Source organism: Amyelois transitella, chromosome W, assembly GCF_032362555.1.
Source record: "Amyelois transitella isolate CPQ chromosome W, ilAmyTran1.1, whole genome shotgun sequence".
NCBI classification, from domain to species: Eukaryota; Metazoa; Arthropoda; class Insecta; order Lepidoptera; family Pyralidae; genus Amyelois; species Amyelois transitella.
In genome coordinates this window covers 8,286,174-8,297,167 of record NC_083536.1, presented here as the reverse complement: position 1 = coordinate 8,297,167, position 10,994 = coordinate 8,286,174, and the positions used below count along the sequence as shown (strand labels likewise).

The window sequence follows — 10,994 nt, the reverse complement described above, 5'->3', positions numbered from 1 at the left end:
TTAATTATTTAATATTTTATTTTTAATACTTTTAATTAGTTTTATACAGCAACTAATACTACAAATCCCATCAGTCACTAAGCAAGCTACGCTTGCTAGTCTAGCTGTTCGTCCTGCTTTTGATTTCCCCTCTTTTTGTATAAACGAAATTACCGCTGATGACGTTATAAAATTAATCAAGTCCATAAAGTCTAAGGCGGTTGGGGATGACGGTATATCTCTTGACATGATAAAATCAATTGCGGAATTGATTGCCCCTTTTATTACAGATATTATAAACTGCTCTATCTCAACGGGTGTCTACCCGGCTGCTTGGAAACTTGCTCACATAATTCCTCTTCCTAAAAAAAACCCTCCTTCTTGTCCATCTCACTTACGTCCTATTTCAGTTCTCTCAATACTTTCTAAAATCTTAGAATATCACGTCCATCAACAGTTAAGTGCCCACTTATCACGTTACAATATGTTAAGTTCCTTTCAATCGGGTTTTAAATGTGGCCATAGTACTACGACAGTTCTGGTGAAAATAACAGACGACATACGTTTCAATATTGATAATAAAAAGCTTACCGTACTCGTTCTTTTGGATTTTACTAGTGCTTTTAATACAGTTTTGATGTCTTAATTGAAATACTACGTTCTTTACCCACACGTTAAAATTGCCGCCTATTACTTTTGACCACATAGACGTGACTAAGTTACTGAAGGATATGCTTATAATGCAGAGTGATTTACAAGCTATTAAGAAAAACTATGCAACTTGCGGGGAGGTAACCGAGGTGAGGAACGAAATCGAAAACTTAAAGCAAGCCTCCTTAATATGTAACAAATTTAATTTTGTTAACAATCGGCGCGGCGCTTATCTAGATAATATGGATTGTTACGACAGTGGACCTATGGCACTGCATACTCCAGTACTAAAAAGTAAGGACTTATCCCCTAAATCCATAGTTATGCAAAGCAAAGCAAATGAAGAAATATGTGATACCGTTGTTGTGGGTAATCATCAGGAATCTGTATCAACGGCTAAGATTTTTAAAAATAATGGAGGTATGCCGGCTATGTCAGCGGCGGATGCGGTCGTCGTGAATGACCACAGCTTCAACGGTGACTATGACTCATCAAGTAAGCCAGAAACTTCAACGTCAAACACAACAACGAAGTTGCCAACCGAAGTCGTGACAGTGACGTGTGACAGTGACAGTGTTTCATATGCCCCTGCAACTGCGACAGTGACGTGTGACAGTGACAGTAAAGATTTGAAGTTGAGTGTAGATGTTTTGAAGCACGATAAAGGCTCGGATTATTGCGGCAATCAAAAACAAACAGAAGAATGGCAAACAGTAGCTAAGAAGAACCGTAAGAAATTAAGCAGTAACATGGGGATGGCAAAAGTAAGCCCGGATAGTACCTTCAAGGCGGCTGATATTAAAATACCGATATACATATCTAATGTCAGTAAGGATACTCAGGAGTGCGATATTATATCATATATTAGAAGCAAAACACAGGAGAAAGTCTCTTTATATAAAATCAAAAGGCAGTCTGAGAAAAGCTATAACTCATTTAAATTGTATATACCGAAAAATAAACTGGAAATTTTTCTGAATAAAGTGTTATGGCCGTGCGGAATTTCCTTTAGACGTTTTGTAAAGGATAAGCTAAGAATGAGTAGTGGCACTATGAAGCATAATTTCATAAACAAATGATTATGGATAGCAAAACCTTACAAAAGTGTAACCTAATCAGTTTTAATTGCAAATCATTAAAGCGGTCATTTGAAGCTGTGCGGTCATTGTGTGAGAGGTGTGATGTTATTGTCCTGCAGGAGACGTGGCTGTATGACTGTGATATTCCTCTTCTTGGCACTATTCATGAAAGTTTCGAGTATACAGGAAAGTCCTCTATGGATGCGTCGACAATAACACGAGGTCGTCCCTATGGTGGTTTAGCAATACTGTGGAGGAAAGGAGTGTTCCAATCTGTGTCAGTGGTAGGTTGCCACAGTGATCGTCTGTCAGCAATCAAGGTGACGCTGGCTGACAGGCATATTTTGGTTATTAACACTTACATGCCGACCGATGATAACTCGAACTTAATTGAATTTACTGAGTTTCTCAGTGAAATTAGTGCTATAGTTGAATCATGTGATATTGAATGTGTTTATGTGCTGGGAGACTTTAACGCCCACCCCGGGGAGTCTTTTTACTCCGAATTATTGAACTTTTGCGCAGAGGAACATTGGTCTTGTGCAGATATAGATAGACTAAATACAAACAATACCTTCACTTTTATCTGTGAAGCTACTGGTAGTAAACGCTGGCTCGATCACTGTGTGGTTACAGAACAAGCCCGTGAAACAATAACTGATGTCAGTATCTTATATGATGTGTTATGGTCTGATCACTTACCAATGATGATAGAATGTGAACTGAATTTAATTAAACCTAAGTTTGAGGTATCTCAGTATGTACATAATAAAGCTATTTGGGGAGAAAGGGATAATAGGCAAGTTTCTGATTACTATATTTTATGTAATAATATGCTCCAGAACTTTGACTACCCCCTGGAATTAGATTCTTGTTGTAATAGGCATTGTAAACACAAAGAGCATAGGCTCATACTTGACAACATGTATGAAAATATTGTAAATACCTTAACTTCAGCTGCTGAGCAAACACATGTAGAACATAAACGTAGTAAGCATTGTGCTCAAATAACGGGATGGAATAAATATGTAAGGGAGGCACACGGGATGGCCAGGTCTAAATATCAATTATGGTTATGGCATAATCAGCCTATGTCAGGGTCTATATACAATGATATGCGTGCATCCCGTAAGATTTTTAAGAGCAAATTAAAATGGTGCTTATAGAACCAAGAGCAGATTAAACTTGATATCATTGCAGATCACCGTAAAAACAAAGATTTCAAAAAATTCTGGAAAGCAACCAATAAGCTTGATATTAAACCTGGTCTCCCAGGGACTGTTGGTGATGCCAGCGAGCCTAGTGCTATCGCTAACATGTTTGTTGACCATTTTGAGGTGGAGTCGCCCCCTGGTTTATCCAGCGGGGCTGTCGATGATGGAGACTGTTGTGACTCGGACCTCATCCGCTTCTCAGCTGAACAGGTTGATAATATAATTAGCAAAATGACTAGAGGAAAGTCTCCTGGTCACAACGGGCTATCCACATTTCTAGAGTGTTAGCTATGTTCTTCTCCTTGTGTCTGAGTCACTCATACCTCCCACACAATCTTATCAAAACTATTGTGGTGCCAATAATTAAAAATAAAACAGGAGATGTAACTGATAAAAATAATTATCGGCCAATATCATTAGCAACTATCATTGCGAAAGTGCTGGACGGTCTAATAGATGGTCATCTCGAGAACTATTTAGGCCTACACGATGCTCAGTTTGGCTTTCGGTCTAATCTGTCCACCGAAAGTGCTATCTTAGTACTGAAAAATACAGTAACGCCAATCTTTGCTTGCTTCCTGGATTTTTCTCGGGCGTTTGATCTTGTGTCTTATGACATCCTCTGGGAGAAGCTCAGGGAAAGGAAGGTGCCTGCAGAATTGTTGCGCATTTTTCAGTATTGGTATCAGAACCAGTCCAATAGTGTTAGATGGGCGAATCAGTTATCCATGCCCTATAATTTGAATTGTGGTGTGAGACAAGGTGGAATTACGTCACCTAAGCTGTTCAATCTGTACATGAATGACCTGATAGTTGGCCTGAGCAAGAGACATGTCGGATGTCGTGTTGATGATGTGAGTATCAACAATATCAGCTATGCTGATGATATGGTTTTGCTCAGCCCGACTGTCAGAGCTCTCAGGGAACTCATTGGGATGTGTGAACACTACGCCCAGCGGCATGGTTTGCTGTACAATGCAAATAAATGTGAGTTTATGGTGTTTAGGACGGTCTGCGGCAAATGCCCTGTCTCCGTGCCTGACATAAGGCTAAATGGTCATATTTTAAAACGCGTATATCAATTTAAGTACCTGGGGCATATTGTCGACGACCGTCTTAGAGACCATAACGATATGGAGAGGGAACGCAGGGCGCTGGCGATCAGATGCAATATGTTGGCACGTAGGTTTGCGCGTTGTGGTCAGCAAGTTAAAGTTATGCTTTTTAAAGCGTACTGTCAAGTTTTCTACACGTGTAGCCTATGGGCCAATTATACGCAGAGGGTCATCAGTGACCTGCGAATCCAATACAATAATGGATTCAGGGTAATGTTCGGGCTATCCCGCGGGTGTAGTGCATCGGATATGTTCGCTCAGGCACATACCGATGATTTCTATGCTATTTTGAGAAAGAGATCAGCCTCAATGCTTAAGCGAGTGCGGGCCAGTACGAATGCTATCCTAAAAACCATTTGTGGGAGGTATGATTCACCCATTATGAAAACTTGGGTGAACCGATGCATTACGGGCCGAAACATTGTAGCCAAATTATAAATGTTTTATTTTTATTATTTTGTTATTAATATTGATTTATACTAACATAGCCAGTAAGTTAAATTGTTACTAACACTATGGATTGCAAAATCTTGAAATAAAGAATTTATTATTATTATTATTATAATCAACAACAATCTTAAAAGATAGACATAATCAGTTTAAAAGTAGGTAAGAGGTAAAAACAGACAAACATACAAAGGAAGTATTATAAGTAGAATGATACCTATCTATATGTAGGAAGTAGGATAGAGCAGGGCGATCGAAAGATGCGGTCAGGCGGTCACGCGTATTAGAAAAAACGCTGGTTCGCCGTATTAAATGTCTGATTTATATACTGTAAATGGCAATTTTAGTCTACATGAAAAGCCGAAAGTAATAAACATATTTATTTGGATAAGGATTAAGTAATACTGAATTAAAGAAAATTGGTCTCAAAATAACTTATGTTTATAATGAAAAAATAATCTTAAAAAATGAACATAAAAGTGGTTATTGTAAGTAAACCTTAAGAGATAGATATATGCTCTCGCGGACTTTTTTGTGGCAAAAAATGAGTACTTCACATCTTTAGTACATTGTTTTACTATATCTTTGTTGGTTTGCGCAGCGTTCGCGTGGAAAGCTCGCAGATGGCCGACTCATTCAACTTTCACCTGCATTGTTGACGTTTTCCGTAGGAAATCCGGGATAAAATGTAGCCTATAGCCTTCCTCGATAAATAGACTATCTAAAAGTGAAAGAATTATTCAAATCGGTTCAGTACTTTCTGAGATTAGCGCGTTTAAACAAACAAACAAACAAACAAACAAAACAAACTCTTCAGCTTTATAATATTAGTATAGATTAGTATAGATTACCACTACATATATTATTTATTTATTTTTAATTTATTTTTGTTACAGATCTGTGACGCGGACTTAAATATATTAAGTGTAGATGCAGCATTTGGAGGTGCATCACATGATAGTTTTATCTGGAACCAGCATCCAGTAAAAGATCATCTCATACAATTGATTAATGCTGGTGAATCTGTAACTTTACTTGGTAAATATTTTTTTTTATATCGATATAGGTAAATTAACCATACTTTATTATGTAAATTTTTTAAATAACACTACTATTTTAGGGGATTCTGTGTATGCACAAAGGGAATATATGATGACGCCGATCATGGATGCTGCTGCAGGTTCTTACAGAGGAGCATTATACTAAAATGCATGTGACAGCACGCAACACAGTTGAGCGAACTATTGGAGTGCTCAAAAATCGTTGGAGATGTTTGTTGGGGCATAGAGTATTATATTACCACCCTGATATTGCAGCAAAAATCATAAATGCTTGCTGCGTGCTCCACAATATGTGTAACCGGGCTCATTTAATAATGGAAGATGAGAACACTGACAACAGCATACCGAGATTTGTTTTAGAACCTGCACAGCAAGAGAGAGGTGGAGCTTCTATAGAGCTGCAAAGGGGGATAGAAGCTAGAGCAAACCTCGTGCGACAATTGTGGGCAGCCCGTGTTTGATGTGTTGCAATATCATCTCAGGAGTAAAGGCTGTTTACATACACCGGTTGTGTATGCAGCATAACAGGACGCATTTCATTTATATATTATTAATATAATAATATAATCTACATACATACATACATAAAGTCACGTCTATATTTATTTATTTATTTAAACTTTATTGCACAAAAAACAAAAATGTACAAAAGGCGGACTTAATGCCGTTTGGCATTCGCTACCAGTCAACCAGCTGACCAAACAGAAAAAAACTTTTGGTTGGTGGTGCGATAAAGTGCACATGCATACTGACAAAATACATACATTACAAAAAAAAATGCGTAAATACATACAAGATATACATACATAATATACACTATAAATACATATTCCTTGCGGGGTAGACAGAGTAAATAGTCCCGAAAAGACTGAATGGCCACATTCAGCTGCTCGGCTTAATGATGGAATTGAGATCCAAATAGTGACAGGTTGCTAGCCCATCGCCTAAAAAAGAATCACAAGTATGTCGTTAGTCGCCTTTTACGACATCCATGGGAAAGAAATGGAGTGGTCCTATTCTTTTTTGTATTGGTGCCGGGAATATTAAAAAAATATAAGAAAATATTAAATTATTTAATTAGGTATATTTATAGTCTAACTATTCGTTCCTTCGTCTTTCATTATTTTCATTTCTTATTGCTGCAGCAATATCCAATAAAGTAGCCGCGACCCCTGCGCCCGAGTCAGAGAGCGCAGCCGCGAGCCGTGCGCCCGAGTCAGAGACCGCAGCAGCAAGCTGGGCCAAGGCCTGCGCATGCATCATCTCCGCTTCGACGCGCCTCGACTCGATCTCTTCAAATCGCCGAACTTGTGAGTCCACAAAAGAAACTCGCCGGTTCTGGCGATTTTGTTGAACTAGTCACTATGCAAGTAAAGATTTCTTAGTGGTGGTAGACTATTTTTCCAAATGGATTGAAATGGTATGGTTAGAAAACAAAACAGTTTCAAATATAATACTCAAGTTAATGAAAATTTTCAGTACTCATGGATTTCCAAGATATACATAATAGTCAGTGACAACATGCCATTTGGTAGTTTTGAGTTTAAGCAATTTGCATTAAAAAATTACATTAATTATGTCTAGTCTTAATTATTCCCAGTCTAATGGTTTATCAGAAAAAGCAGTTGGAATTGTTAAAAGTTTGTTAAAAAAATGTGAAGAGAGTGGTACTAGTTTTGATCTGGCAATGTTGCATTATAGAACCAGTCCAGTGGCAAATTAAGATTATTGTCCTTCAGAGTTGCTAATGAGCAGGTTGTTAAGAACAAACTTATCATGCTCAAAAGAACTTTTGAAATCCAAGTTGTGTGTAGATGTTAAAGGAAAATTGTTAAAAAATAATGAAAAATCTAGGACCATTTATAACAAAACTTCTAAATTAAAAGGGTCTTTTAAAAATGGGGAAGATGTGATTATACAGAATGTATCTTATAACAAGTATTGGTCTTCAGGTAAAGTGATGGAAGAAGGAAATGGTCCTAGATCGTTCACAGTTATGAATGATAAGGGAAATTTAGTCAGGAGAAATGAGAAACACATAAGAAAAAGTAAAAAAAAAAATTTTTTTAAATAGAGGAATGATTGTGCGGTAGTATACCAAGTGAGGCTACAAGGGTGGAGACTCCGATGGTGTTAGATGACCCAGTGGTATCTCAAAGAAGTGTAGAGTTGGGTACAGCCGGCAGTAATGATGTAGTCACTAGAGCAGGTCGAGTTGTTAGAAAACCAGTCCATTTGGAAGATTTTGATTTAAAATAATATTATAAAATAGAAATATTAGTTAAGTGATAGGGAGAACATAAGGGGGGGATGTGTCATATGATTAATTATCTATGAGTGTCAATGTCATTGTCAAGAGAGACTAACAGTTTGTAACGGACATACCTACAATAAAATCGTTTGTGATGGCGTCATAATGCAACCGAAGCTCGAATGTGTATATTTCATAAATTCCTATATGAAACATACTTTGTAAAAAGCATTATAATACCCTGCATAGTCATACCTGTCTAATAAAGCATTATGAATGAATAATGAAACTTGCAAATTTACTAAAAAAAATGCCTCAAAATTATCTATCTTCACAAACGAACTATTAGTAATATTTACTTATTTTTATGTACATATACTACTCTGTCAAGAAAGTAGCAGGAAAAGATCAATAATACACAAACTGTTTGTTATTCATCCAAATTTATTTTATCACCTTCAAAATATGCTCCTTTAGAAACGATACACTTACGCCAACGAATAATCCAATCATCAAAACATTTTTTAAACGCTGTTTCCGGAATTGAGGTCAGTTCTCGCCGCGAATTCTCTTTTATGTCTTCTACCGATTGAAAACGGGTGCCACGAAGTGGTAATTTGAGTTTAGGAAAAAGAAAAAAGTCGGCTGGAGCCATATCTGGTGAATATGGTGGTTGCTCGATGGTATTTGTTGAGTGTTTGGTTAAAAATTCGTTCACAATGATGGCCTTGTGCGAAGGTGCATTATCATGGTGCAAAATCCAAGAATTTTCTTTCCACAAATCTGGCCTTTTTCGTCGGATTTGCTCTCTTAAACGCCGCATAACACTCAAATAATATTCCTTATTTACCGTTTGACCTTCCGGCAAGAATTCCGAGTGCACAACACCGCGATAGTCAAAGAAAACAGTCAACATGACTTTGACTTTTGAACGACTTTGGCGTGGTTTTTTCGGTTTCGGTTCAGTTGGAAGGCGCCACTCCGAAGCTTGTTGACTAGTTTGCATGTCAAACTCGTAAACCCACGTCTCGTCACCAGTAACAATGCGTTTCATGAATGTTGGGTCGGAATTGACTCGTTCTAGCATGTCCTCAGCGACTCTCATGCGATTGAGTTTTTGAAAAAAATTCAGGTCTTTTGGGACTAGCCGAGCGGCAACATGTTTCATACCCAAATTATTAGTTAAAATGGTACGGATCGACTCGTGAGATACAGAAAGTTCGGTGGCTATCTCTCTCAAAGTTGAATGAGGATTTTCAGTCACTATTTCCTTCACTTTTGCGATGTTAACTTCAGTTGCAGACGTTGATGGCCTACCAGAGCGAGGCAAATCTTCCATCACATCTCGACCGCTTTTGAACGCTTTGTACCACTCATAAGCACGAGTTTTTGATAAAGTCGATTCACCGTAAGCCTTCTGTAACATTTTCAGTGACTCCGAACACGATATTCCATTGGCAATGCAAAATTTAAGACAAACTCTTTGTTCGATGTTTTTATCCATTATGAAATTAGCAATACACACTAGATATGATATAACTAAAAATAGCACTGTATTTAATGTAAACAACAGATTTTTTTCGATTTGACCCATAGGTCTTAAATATGAAGTATTATTGTAATCTGATAATAGTAACCCGTGCCGACTTAGCTTCAAAGTTTGAATCTGAAAGCTAGTATGGAGAAATAGGGAAGATAAGGGAGATTTAAGAACTTAATTTCAATCCAATAAATAAAACATATTAACATTAGTAAATAGTAATAAGGGCTTTATTTTTCATATTTCCTTTTCAGAGTTTGCTTTTTACAGTCTGGATATATCTGCCTTAGTTCTTGTACGCAACGTAATAAAAATTGTTTCTGTTCCTCTTCGACAGTGATCAAGCCATGAAAGTCTTGCATCAACTTGACTGCTCTTTCGGCGGTATCGTTTACTGCTCTTAAGTTCTGTACCTTCATTTTAACTTGTTGAAATGAAGCATTATTTGACCACAAAGAAGGAGACACGTTGAGAAAGCTGTCGTCAAGTTTCAGCCGAGTGAACAAAGATTGCTTTTGGTGGAAACGAAGTCTTCGAGTTTTTTTTTCATAGAGTGGGCCACAGAGTTCTTCTTTTGATGGCATGTACCGTTTCCCAAGAGCTGATGGAATCGTTTTGGACAAGTTAGTAACCTAGATTAGTCTCTTGGTCTACACTATCATCAAAGAGAGACAAGATAGACACCTCGTCGGTCAAATACCACAAGTGCTGACAGAGCTTCTGTAAAGCTGCCTTTGAGATACTTTTGTCAATTGCCTCGTAAGCCTTCATGGCTTTTAAAACGCAGGTCCTGGTAAGGAGCATTCACTGCCAAAATACATTGCAGCCAGGGTTTGACGTAAGATGTGACGATGAATAGGCAGACGTCAAGGAGGGCTTCCTTTTCCTTCTTTGCGATTCTGAATTGCGTGCTTAGAAATGATATTTTTAGAGAGTAAATAACTCTTGCCATCCACCTAGCTTGGTGCATGGAGTATGGAGGCCGTATCTTAAATTTTTCTGTATCACCGCCAAGAAACTTTATTGAAAGCTCTATTAATTCGCGATAGTCGTCTCTAACAATATCTTTTGTTGATTCACTCCGGTAAAACTCTAGCAGTTCATTAATATTTGCATCACTCAGACAAGCTTTTCTTTATGACTCTTTATTTTCTCACAGTTTATGTTTTTCCAGTTTTCTTGGAATTTTTTGGACAATTGGATGTCAGGGCTCGTCGTAATTTGGTTAATTTTAGTTTCGAATACGCCTTTCAATACTAATTCGTATACATGATGGCGACATGCAAATATAAGCATTTCCCTGTCTTATTTCTGTTCCAGGAGCATACAGGCGCCATTAATGCGACCTGTGTTTGAAGCAGTAGTATCACAGCACAGCATCTGCACTTTGTCTTCAAGATTCCAGTCTAAAAGAGCATTCCAAACAGCTTCTGCCTGTTCACGACCTGAAGAGTTGTCCTATTTAGGTACAGCAAGTAGTTGTTCTTTATCATCATATGTAATAAGTATCGGAAGACGTTCTTCTTTACATTTGCGTGAATCTAAAGCGGGCAACAGCTTCCCATCCCAGTGGACGGTTACAGTATCTGGAACCTTGTTCTGGAAATCAACTTTAATTGCTTCTGCGCGCTCTGTTCGCTTTTCCGTACGAACTCTT

The 10,994-nt window shown here is 37.8% G+C and overlaps 1 pseudogene; it reads right to left on the bottom strand.

Moving 5' to 3' along the window:
* Positions 1-9,426: 9,426 nt before the first annotated feature.
* On the bottom strand, positions 9,427-10,307 carry LOC132904144 (uncharacterized; annotated as a pseudogene).
* Between the last annotated feature and the right edge of the window lie 687 nt (positions 10,308-10,994).